Source organism: Cervus elaphus, chromosome 11 (assembly GCF_910594005.1).
Source record: "Cervus elaphus chromosome 11, mCerEla1.1, whole genome shotgun sequence".
Lineage (NCBI taxonomy): Eukaryota > Metazoa > Chordata > Mammalia > Artiodactyla > Cervidae > Cervus > Cervus elaphus.
The window spans coordinates 76,312,535-76,324,801 of NC_057825.1; positions in this window are offsets into that span (position 1 = coordinate 76,312,535).

Below are 12,267 nucleotides of genomic sequence, written 5' to 3' on the forward strand. Positions count from 1 at the left end.
CTTCCTCTTCAATACCAACTTTGTTACATTTTTAACATTATCCCAAAATAAAATCCAAACAGAAAATGTTTAAATTTAATAAAAAATTATCCTATAATGAATATAAATAGAATAGCTGCAATGTTTTAAAACAAGGGTGATGATAGGGGCCTTCACCTACCAGGCCCTAAAACTGAAATAATATAAAGCAGAAATAACAGTACAAAACAAGCAATCATAGTTACAGAATGGAAATTCAGTAAGGTGCAGTTGGTAAAGAACCCACCTGCCAATGCAGAAGACCCAAGAGACACGAGTTCAATCCCTGAGTTGAGGATATCCACTGGAGTAGGAAGTGGCAACCCACTCCAGTATTCCTGCCTGGAGAACTCCATGGACAGAGGAGCCTGGTGGTCTACAGTCCACAAGCTCACAGAGAATCGGACATGGCTGAGTGACAGGATAGAAGCACACATGCAAAGAGACTTCTCAAATCAGCGGGAAAAGTCTAGATTATTTACTAAATAAGGGCAGTGGCCTAGGAATTTATAAGGTTAGAAACTTATCTGTTTGCTTAAAACAAATAAATTCAGGATTGGTTAATTATTTAAATTTTAAAACATAAAGCTGCCAGAAAGCTGATGGGCTAAACTGTTATAAGAAGCCTCCGGATTTCCTACCCTACTTCCAAACACATAGGATTTCTGATTTAAATATAGTTCAGTGATCAGTGATGTGCGCTGAGTCATGTCCAACTCTTTACGACCCCACAGATTGTAGCCTGCCAGGCTCCTCTGTTCATAGAATTTTCCAGGCAGGAATAATGGAATGGGTTGCCAGTTCCTACTCCAGATGATCTTCCCAACCCAGGAATCCAACCAATGTCTCTTGCGTCTCCTGTATTGGCAGAAGAATTCTTTACCACTGCACCACCCTGCTTATACTTTAAATATAGTTCATACCTGGCCTATCTCAGGACAAAGAGGGAATTCACAAAGGAAATCCAACTATAAAAATAGTTGACTAAAAAAAAAGAGAAAGAAAAATTATTTGGATACACTATCACACTAATGAGCTTTTGAAAAGAAAGTTAAAACCAAAGCAGTAAAAGGGAATTAGAAACCGAATGGCCAACCATGTTATTAGAACCAGATATATGTCCAAGATACTCAGGTTTTAAATAAGGTACTTAGCCTAATTACATTTATGGAACTATCAATAAGTAATTATCTTATGCTAGGTTACATCTACCACCTTACTATTTACTTTCTAATTGTCCCTCTGTTTTTGTTCACTTTTCCCACTTTTCCTGATTTTTTGGAGATTATTTTTTAGCATTCCATTTTATTCCCCTTTTTGGACTTTTAGTTATACCTTTTTGTTTTATTTTTGATTCTTACTCTAGGGATTGCAGTTTGTAACTTTAACATTTCAGAGACTAGAATTTATCAGTATTATGCTGTTTCACATGTAGTGAAAAACTAAACGACAATAAATTTTCATTTAGCTCTTTCTGGGCTGTGTACTATTGTGGTCATATATTTTACTTTTACTTATGTCATAAACCCCATGAGAGATTATTTTTATTCCTTTTGCTTTAAACTATACTTTAAAGAAATTGAAGAAAGAGACAAAAAAAAAAAAACAACTTTATTTATCTCCATGCTTGCTATCTCCTGGAACTCTTGATTTCTTCCTGTTCACTTGTGTTCCTATCTGGAATTGCTTCCCTTCCGTTTGAAAAACTTCCTTTAGCACTTCTTGTTTTGAGGGTCTCCGGGCTGTAAATTCTCTCAACTTTTCCTTATCTGAAAATATCTTTCTTTATTTTGCCTTAATTTTTGAAGAATGTATTATTTCACTAGCTCTAGGATTCAAGTTTGAAGATTTTTTTTTCTTTCAGCATTTTAAATATACTGTTCCATTGTGGTCTGGCTGGGCTGTGCTGTTTCTAATTTTTAAAGGTCATAATTTGTATCCAAGTTACCCTGTATGTAATCTTTGTTGCTTTGTCTTCTTTTAAAATTTTCTCCATCGTATCTTTTTGAGAAATTTTACGATAATATGTCTAGGTGTCATTTGAGGTTTGTTAAATTTCTCATCTAATTTGAGAAAATTGTTTTTCACCTAATTTGGGAAATATTTGGCCGTGGTTTTTTGAAAACTTTTCTATCATATTCTCTCTCTTTTCTGACTCCAGTAGTGTATGTTAGATGATTTGATATTATTCCATGTGTCACTGATGATTTGTTCATTTTTAGCATGTATTTTCTCACTTTGCTTCTGTTTGATTAGTTTGTATTGCCTGTCTCCAAGTTCATGGATCCTTCATTCTATAATACCCAATGTTCTATCTGCTTTTAATCCCATCAAGTGGAATGATTCAGATTATTTATTTTTCAGTTCTAGAATTTTCATTGGGTTCTATATTAGAGTAACCATTTCTTTTCTGAAATACTCATATAATTCTTTACTCATTTATGCATCTTTTCCTATAAATTCTGTAACATACTTATAATAGTTATTCCCTGTCTTAAATTGAGGGGCATTCCACAAAATGCTAGACTGTGCTCTTCAAAATCAAGACCATGGAAAGAATTGGGAACTGTCTCAGATCGGAGGGGACTAAGGAGCATGACCACTAGACACGAGGCATAATCCTGCATCCATTTCCAGTCTCTGTTGTCCACAAGCCTGGCCTCAGATGGGAACCTGCTTACCGCTGCCACCGCTCCCCACAACTCGGGCCAGGAGAGCCATCGACTCTACCTGATTTTCTGCCCCGGAGAGAGTCACTTCCAACAACAAGGTCACTGGGCATCACTTCGCCCACTGCTCTGAATCTAGCGAACTAATAAGAATTGCTTAACAGTAAAGAGAGTAATTTACCAAGAAAACATAGCTATTATAAATTTCATGGGCTTGCAAACTACTACAAACTCTCTGGGAAGTGATGTGTTATTATATCAAAAGCCATACCTTAAAATAACTTTTAAATCGTGAAATTTCATTTCTTGGAAAGTATCCTAAAGAAATAGTTGTGCGGGGCTTCCCTGGTGGCTATGGTTAAAAATCCACTTGCCAATGCAGAAGACGCAGGTTCGATCCTGAATCTGGGAAAATCCCACATGCCACGGAGCAATTAAGCCCGTGGGCCCCAGCAATTGGCCCTGTGCTTTAGAGCCCGGGAACCACAACTCCTGAGCCCACCGCCACAACTACTGAAGCCACATGCCCTGGAGCCCGTGCAACAAAAGAAGCCGTTGCCATGAGAAACCTGCACACCCAACTAGAGAAAAGCCTCTGCAGCAACGAAGACCCAGAACAGTCAAAAATAAAAATAAATAAATAAAGCTAAAAAAAATAGTTGTGCAGGTATATATATAAATATAAATATAAAAGGATGTGCCATTGACAGCAGTTGTTAGAACCAGGGGCTCTGGCATTTAGGTTCAAATCGTGTCTGTACCTCAGTGTTCTGATCGGTAACATCAGGATAAGATTGGTCCCTACTTCACAGGGGTGTTATAAATATTAAACGAGGGCATAACACGTCACACTCTTAAAAGAGAAGCTGACGCGTAATGACGAAAGCAAGTGCTAACGTGGTGTTTAATATGTTTTGAGTGATCTAGACTTACTCACTCACTCCACTTTTATAGAATCTTCTAAGACAGATGCTATCATTATCCTGACCTTGGTGATGAAGAAACTGAGGCACAGAGACATTAGGTAACTTGCCAAGGTTATATACTTAGTAAATATATGGGCAGGATTTGAACTCAAGCAAATTAGCTTCTGAGTCTGTGCTCTTAACCACTATGCTATGATTACTAAGCTGCAGCATTGGACCTAATACAAATGGAGATTTGGATAAGTAATTTATTCATCAAACGGAATACTGTCCATCTGTTTTCAATGACAATGTAGTGGATAACAAAAATAGCTAAATTTTATGAGGTAATTTGCTATGTTAAAGACACTATTATAAGCATTTTATTAATCAATTAATCCTCAAAAATGTAAGAAGGAGTTATTTTATTCCCTTCCAGATAAGAACATCAAGGCACACAGGGTGGGTCACTTGCCTAGTAACCCATGGCTGATCTGGCAGACAGGACTAGAGCCCATGCAGTTTGAGCCTAACCTTTATTCTTCGCACTACACCAGAGATACAGACACACAAATTCAGCAGCCTGCCTCCCTCAGCCATCTGCTAAATGACATCCTGCCCACCCCTCCTCTCCCAATTATTCCCAGCCCACAACAATACTTAGAATGTCCCTCTTTCATCTCCCACACTAGATCAAGTCTTGTCCAAGTCTGTCCCCAAGATGTATCTTAAATCTGCCCACGCGTTTCCATCCTGTCCACACCCCTCATCTCTTCTTGCTGTGAAGATTGCAGTGACCTCTTTTAAGGATCTTATTTACCCACTTCTCTATCCAGTGCTCATATCCACTCCTATACAGCTGCTGGGAAGATCCTTCCAAAATGTTTTATTTTTAAGGAATAAAACATTTTTTATTCCTTCTCTTAAAATTACGGGGCGTTTTTGCATGACAGTTTGCTTACAGTCTACACTCTTTAATACACCCTCCAAGGTCCCTCATCATCAGCCTCAGCCCTCCTTTGTCACCTCCTTGAACCACCTCTGCCCAAGGCTTCTTCTTGTGCTTGATTCACCGCAAGTGCCCTTCCTCCTCGGGGCCCCCACATTGTGTCAGGATGACGCCTCCCCAGGCAGTTCACAGAGCTGATTTCTTCTGATTTCAAGGATCACCGGATATGTCATCTCCTTGGAGAAATTAGATCTGACCCACCAGTCCAAAGCAGTCACCACCAACTCTAATTTTTCTCTCTCAGATATTCTCTCTTTTTTTTCATGATACTTTATTCTTTTAGTCAACAAATATTTATTGAACACCTACTGTGTGTCCCTTATAGCTCAGTTGGTAAAGAACCCGCCTACAATGCAGGAGACCTGGGTTCAATTCCTGGGGTGGGAAGATCCCCCGGAAAAGGAAATGGCAGCCCACTCCAGTATTCTTCCCTGGAGAATCCCATGGACTGTAGCCTGCCAGGCTCCTCTGTCCATGGGACCGCAAGAGTTGGACACGACTTAGTGACGAAACCACTGTGTGTCGGGTACAGATACAATGTGTCCAACACATTCTAGGTACAGGGAATAAAGCAAATAAAGAAAACAGAGCTCATTGCAGTTGGCAATTAGAGTTTAATTTATGTGTTTATGTGATGGGATGACATAAACATAGTATACATTTTTGCTTTATTCCCATAGATACAGAAAACCCAGGAAGGAAAATGGGATTCCTGTCCCCCAGTTCTCAAGGCAGCTTGACCTTTGCCATTTCAAGACTAGGTTTGGGGGAGGGTCTCATCTCCCAGGTGTTGGTGGGTGTCTGAGGAGGCACGGGAAGGAAGGAATGGAAACTGATGTTTTGAAAAGAAGGCAGAGGGGTTTGTGCCAGGAAACTGAGTAATTCCCAGGCACAGAAGGCAGTGGGGGTGAAGGCTTCCTTTGAGGTTGGAAAGGCTGTGCGTCCAACTCCGAAGCAGCCTGGGCTAGTGGGAACCCACATGGGGGGTTGATGGGAATAGCAGAAGGCTGGGAGCCAGAGATGCTCGCGAAGCAGCCAGAACAGAGGACCACAGGGACTGTGGCAGTGGGATGAGCATGCGAGAGCCGCCTCCGATTTTCTAGCCACAAAAACCCCAGGATTTTGGGACAATTCATGGGAAAGGAAATGACCCCAACAACTAACGTTGAACTTAATGCCGACCATGGCATGGGTGGCGTTGAGAGCCAGATTTGATGGGATTCGAGGGGAATAACTCTTTCACACCAAATGTCTCAAGCAGTTCCAACCAGCTGCTCTGCCCACCATGTACCAACTCTCTGGTCTCAAGCTGGTTGTTTCCAGTGTAGTATATCCAGTGCCTAACAGAACATTCAGTCCCTGGGGACTCAGTAAGTGATTATTAAATGAGCAACTCTGGGAAATTACACATTTTAAAAATGGTAACATGACTCACGCGGGAGAAGGGATTATCAGTGACTTTTAAACGAAAGTTTAGTTAATCGAAGTTGCAAATGCCCATATCTTTTGACCTTAAGCTATCATTTCTAGGAATTTACCCTATGGATATAAGAGAATATGTAAAAAAAATTATATGTATACAAAGCACTTGTTTGTAGACTTTTTGTAATAGTGACAGGTTGGAAATAATTCAAATGTCTATCTGCAGCTGACTTATTAAATAAATACAATGAAATACTACTATACAGCTGGGGAAAATGGAAAAGTCTTATATAATGAAAAGGCATGATCTCTAGCATATATCACTAAATGGAAAAACAATCGATTGAACAGTATGTGAATATGACATGCAAAAAGGAAAAAAGAGAAGGTGGTATATACTTGTTTATGAGTGACATACCTCTGGAATGTTAACAAAAAACTGATAATGCTGACTACCTTTAGGAAGGGGAACAGGTGGCTGGAGTGGGGTGGGGGGGGGGGTTTGCTGATTATATTTTTGTTTTGCCTAGAGTTTAAATCATATTAATGTGTTTCCTCTTAAAATAGCTAAAATACCAACAAAATTATCATTTTCTTTTCCATCTCTCCTTTTTAATTGTCTCAGAAATGAAACTACTTGCATTATTTTTTTTTTAATTTTTAAAAAGAAAAAAAAGAGGTAACAACAGAGAGCCATTGACAGAAAGTTAGGCCTAATTGAAAAGAAAAAAAACGTACATCATTTTTCATCTGGAAATGTGTTTTAAGGTGCCCCTTTGTATTAAGGATGTTCAAGCAAATGTGGCTGAGTCTTTTCATCAATGGAACTAGTAATAGGGATCACATAGGGGACTGTATTTTTTAAAACATGTCCTGCGAATTCCTCTAAGTAGAAGTGATTTAGAAATCCACTTATATTGTAGCCTTCTCTTCAGACTTTATTGTCATCAACATCTGCTTTTTAAAAGAAAACAGCTTTCATCCTGGGAATACTGCTGAAACCTGTCAAAGCTGCTTACAGGAACCTGAGTGTCTACAGTCTGGGGGAGCGGACTGCAGCCCACATGCACACCAGAGGCTGGGCCGGGGCTGGTACAGAAACCGGGGTGAAGGGCTAGGCCACAGAGTCCCCATGAAATAAAATCAGAGTACTGAGTGGTTGGGAAAACGGGGGTTGTGATTCCTCAGCGCTTTTACGATGTCATTAGTTTACTGGCCAAAACAAATGAATACTCCAGACTGACTAAAATAGCCCTAGCATCCTCAACGTCCCACCTCCTTCTAATTCTCTTGTGCCACCTGCCCTAATGGGCTTTCCAGTCTTCTGAGACATCTTCAATGTCCCCACTGTTTGGGGGTCACAATGTGTGTTATATGTTGCCCTCATTTGATAATCAACAGATGATACCTTCTTTAATGATATCCTCCCCATAGAAACGGGGGCAGGACTAGGGGAGCACATTTCAGAGTCCACTTGGACTCCCTTGGAAGTTACAGGAGGCCATGGGACAGGAAGTTGTCAGATAGAGTTTATCCTCTTTCTCTGTACTCAATTCACCCTTCATCATTGGTGGTTGAGGTGGATTGGTGGTTGAGGGGAGGATTTTATTGTGTTGTCAACTCCCATGTTGTAGAGCGAATGGTCTGTGTTTCTGGATTGTTCTCTTTGTCTCTGACTGTCTAGAAAGAGTTTTTGTCTAACGTGGCCCAGCTAGTCTTTGCCATATACCAAGGTCCACTCAGAGGTAGACAAAGCCAGAAGTCAGGGTCAGACAGAGACTTAGGGTGTCCTGGGCCCCATCACTGGCACCTTTTGAAACTGGCAGCCCTTAAACATTCATTAAACAAATGGAGTAAACATAAGAGCAGTGGATGAAAAGCAGAGAAAGGCACCTAGTTTTGCCCCCCATTCACAAAGTAAGTTCTGCTGCCCACACTCACCTCCCCTCATCACCCCCAGAGAGGTTAGCAATCATCCTTGTTGCTGGAGTACACACATTTTGTGGCTTATCAAACCGTTCTAACTGTTCCCAAAGCTCTCCTTAAAAGCACTTATTTTATCCCACAAATATTTATTGAGCAGCTATACAGGCTGGAGATACTGCAGTGAATCAAATGGTTGGTAGTCCCACAAGTTATTGCATTTATTTGGCAAATGTAATATCTGAGAGGCATCATTCTGAGCACTCTGCAAGACTCACTTGTTTTATCCTCATTAACAGCCCTTTGAGTTTGGTACTCTTTTTACCCCATTTTACAGATGGGGAGATTGAGGAGCAAAGTTACAAACTTAAGAATCAAAGCAGGATTTAGACCTGAATAATCTGGCTTCTCCATTGAAATGTTTAACTTCCAAAAGACGAAGATGAAGTCCATCTGCTCCATCGCATCTGTTACTCCCTGTGGATCAGAACCTCTTAACCCAGAATGTCCTCAGGGCAGAGTGTGACTCAGTTTCCCTCTGCAAGAGCAAACAAAAGGAGTGGAGCTCCCTACCCCCACCTCCTCACAGAGGACTAAGCGAAGATGGAGCAGGGCTTTACTCCAAAATCTTGTGGATTCAGTTCTCACTGGGGATAACTTTGAACTTGGGGCTAGCACAAGGCAACACCTGAAATTCTCAACACCCACCTCAGACATGCTCCAGTCCAGCGAATCTATAGTTTTTTGTGTGTTGATTACATGTTGAAAGAGTAATGTTTTAGATGTACTAAATTAAATGAAATACACTCATAAAATTAATTTTACCTGTTTCTTTTTATTTTTTAGTGTGGCTTCTAGAAATTTTTAAATTTCTTGTTATGTGTCTGGTATCGTATTTCCTCTGGAACAGAGGAAGCCTAGACCCTCCTTTCCCTCAAAACAAATTAAAAGATTGGGGAGGGACAGTGGAAGGGTTTGGGAAAGAAACAAAGAAAACTCTACAAGAAAGAAAGATCCTGACAGCCTCCAGAAAGTACATGATGTTGATCTTTATTCCACTGTAACTGCGGTGAGTGTGTACTATGTGTCAGGTATTGTTGCATGAACTCAATCATCACTACATTCCCATAGAGGAAGTGCTTTATTATCTCCACTTTACAGATGAAGCAGCTGGGGCACAGAGAGTTTAAGTAACTTGCCGAGGGTCATTCAGCTGGTAAGTGGCAAATTCAGTTTTTAACTTAGTCTGTCTCTAGAGTCTGATCTCTAAATTCCCATGACTGACTGCTTCTAATTTTAGATTATTGCTATCAATCCAGTCCTCCTGTGTATCAGTGTCAGGTTGAATTCCACTCTCCTCCTCGTCTGAATATTCATGGCTTCACTTCCCTCTCATCACATCTCATATTCCTTACCTCAGCAACTGCTTCCTCCAAGTTCTGTCCACCAGCCCCCACCCTCCCACCTAGCCCAGACAGAGTGCCCCCAGCATCCAGGGAAGAACTTTCCGAATGGAAGTGATGGGACTTTTCTGAACCTCTGAAAATAAAATGTAATTTTAAAACCTGTCCAGCCAGGACAAGCTCCAGCATGGTTGGACAGGGTGGTGGGTAAGGGAGGTAAGAGGAATGGGAGAAAAGATATTCTTTACCATTACAAAGCATAACAGACTCAGGGATTGTGACCTTCCATGCTCATTTAACAAATGGAACAGAGGCTGGGACAGATGTCAGAGGCAGAGTCAAGGAGCTCTGTGCTCGGGCGTGGGGGGAGTCCAGATGAGAGGTTCGTGGTGGGGTCTGTAATTTGGTGAAATGGCAACTATATGGGGACGTAACACATTCAGGCAGTTCACTGACTCAGGCAGCATCCTGCCTCTGCTCACTCAACTATCTGTTCCTGGGCATCTGTGTATAGCTCTCTCCTCATCAGAGCCCCACACCCAAGTTTTGCCACCTGTGTCTTCAGACAACACAACAGGCACACATGATACCTGCCCCTGTGGAAGAGTCAGATAAGGCCAAGGGATTGCTCATCAGCAGGGAGTTGGTGGAAAGGTCTAATTGGATGGGTGAGAGGCTGGCCGAGACCTGTTCTTACTCGGGTTCCCCTCCTCCTGCCAAGGGCAGAAGGAGGACGCTGCACCACGATATGGATGAGTCAGAGGCTGGAATGAGAGGCTGGACTAGACACACTCTCTACACAGCACCCAGCCTGGTTGTGACCAGTTTGGGCCTTCAACACGGAAGGTTTCAGTTTGGAGAATCTGCTGCAGAAACTCAGGCCAGATGAGCCCCACCTCGGTCAGAAGGGTGGCACACAGCCAATCTAGAGCAGCTCTGGGTTGCTTTCCTAGAAGCACCCCTAGGTGTTTGCCGAGCCATGAAGTGCTGAAGTCTTTGCTCACCTGGGGACAGCCAGTGCTGACCATCAGGGAGACAACAGATATGGCAGCCAGATGAACTTCCTGGCTAGCGACAGAGTCAGGGACCTAGGAGTAAGGTTGGAAGAAGAAATTCAACTGAACAAATATGGACTGAGCAAATACCACGAGCCCAGCCCTGCAACTGAGACTTAGATGTCCCAGCACACAAGACGAAGACTAGGACACCCTAAGAAAAAAGACATATTGGAAGAGAGGAGAGTGTAGGAAGACCGTGCTGAGGAACTGGGCTGCCCATGAGCCGAGATAGCACTGGGGCTGGATCATGAGGAAGACACTCAGACTTTGGGGAGGGCGTTCCAGACATAGCGGACAGCAAAGCCAAGGCAGAGAATGGGAGACTCATGCAGGACATTCAGGGAACAGTTGGCAGAGCTGAGTGGAAGACGGAGGTGGAGCAGGAGGTGGGGCAAAACCTTGGAGGGCCCTGTGGGTCTTATTAAAGTCTGTAATGTCTTCTCTAGGGAAGACGGAGCATCAGAATTTTACAGGTGGGAAACCATATTTAAGGAGGTGGGCAGTGGGGGAAGAATGAGAGAAGGGAAATGATTCCTTCACCCACATTTATAAAATCATTAGCCCTCAGTCAATGGCCACATGGGGTTTAGCCTTGGATTTTCAAATGACAAGGTATGGCCTCCGGCATTTCAGGCGTGAATGCTCTAAAGGTTCAGGATTTCATGGACCTGAGGCACCCGGGCACGGTTTGGGGACTTGGATGGGAAACCTAGGATGGACTCCATCTGCAGCGGGACCCAACTGTCCCACCCAGTCAGATGACCATTGGCAGCAGGTGACCATTGGCACTAACTCTTCATACTTCTTGCTTCTCTCTCAGCAGCATCTAATCCTGCACTGAGTCCCACGTTGCCTACTTCTGCCAGTTCTGACAGTAAAGTTTTGCTGCATGAAGCCCAAATGGGACCTATTTCAAATGAGGAGGAAAAACAAATAAAACCACCATGACCAGAGAATAAACAGGTGATGCGAGGGGCTCAGCAGGCTTCCTATGCTCATAATGGATAAAACCATTCATTCTAAAGAAGGAATCAAAACACTTCATGGTTTTATTTCATTTGTTTATTCACGGATTTATTGTAGGAAACCAAAAGTGAGTTGTCTTCCCTCAACTCTCGGATCAATGCTTTAGAAGCAAACAGCTTTTAGATTTACAGGGGGGCAGGGGGATAATTCTGCAACTGAGTCAAGTTAAAAACTTTCCTAAAGGGGCCCTTTTCTGTCCTATCCCCTCACCCACTCTCCCGGTGAGGTGTTTGGGAGAAGAACTAGAAGCGTTTGTGCATCCCTGCCTCCCGACCAGCGGCCAGGGTCCCCAGTGCCCCCCTTTCGGCTGTGCTCCTGTGAATGGCAGATTCCTCTGTCTGGGTCAGGTTTCCAATCACCATAGAAACAAACTCGAGGCAGTTTCATTAATCATTTAGAGCACGAGAAGTCTAGGTCAGTCTGATTGCAGCATATAGGGTATCATCTCCCGGCCACATGGGACTCAGTCGATTTGAATTAAAAAAGATTAAGCTGCCCTGGGCTGCCTGGCCCCATCAGTTGAAGTTCTCATGTAACAGTGGTCTCTGGAGCCATATGGATTAGTGAGTGAAGCTATGCATTTATGTGGCAGGATTCAGTGAAACATTAGATGGCTGCAGGTGTCTGACGGGAAGAGGACAGGAATCACATACAGTTTTTTTTTTTTATACTTGTTGCTGTTCTTTTGAAACTGGAAACAATAACTCAGTTTTATTTCTCCAGTGACAGTTACCACTCTTGCTGACCGTGAAATGGTACATTTGTTACCCAGGGTTTATGGCTCACAACGAAACAGCCCTCGAAGAGCCGGGAACAGCCGTGTCCCATGCCTGC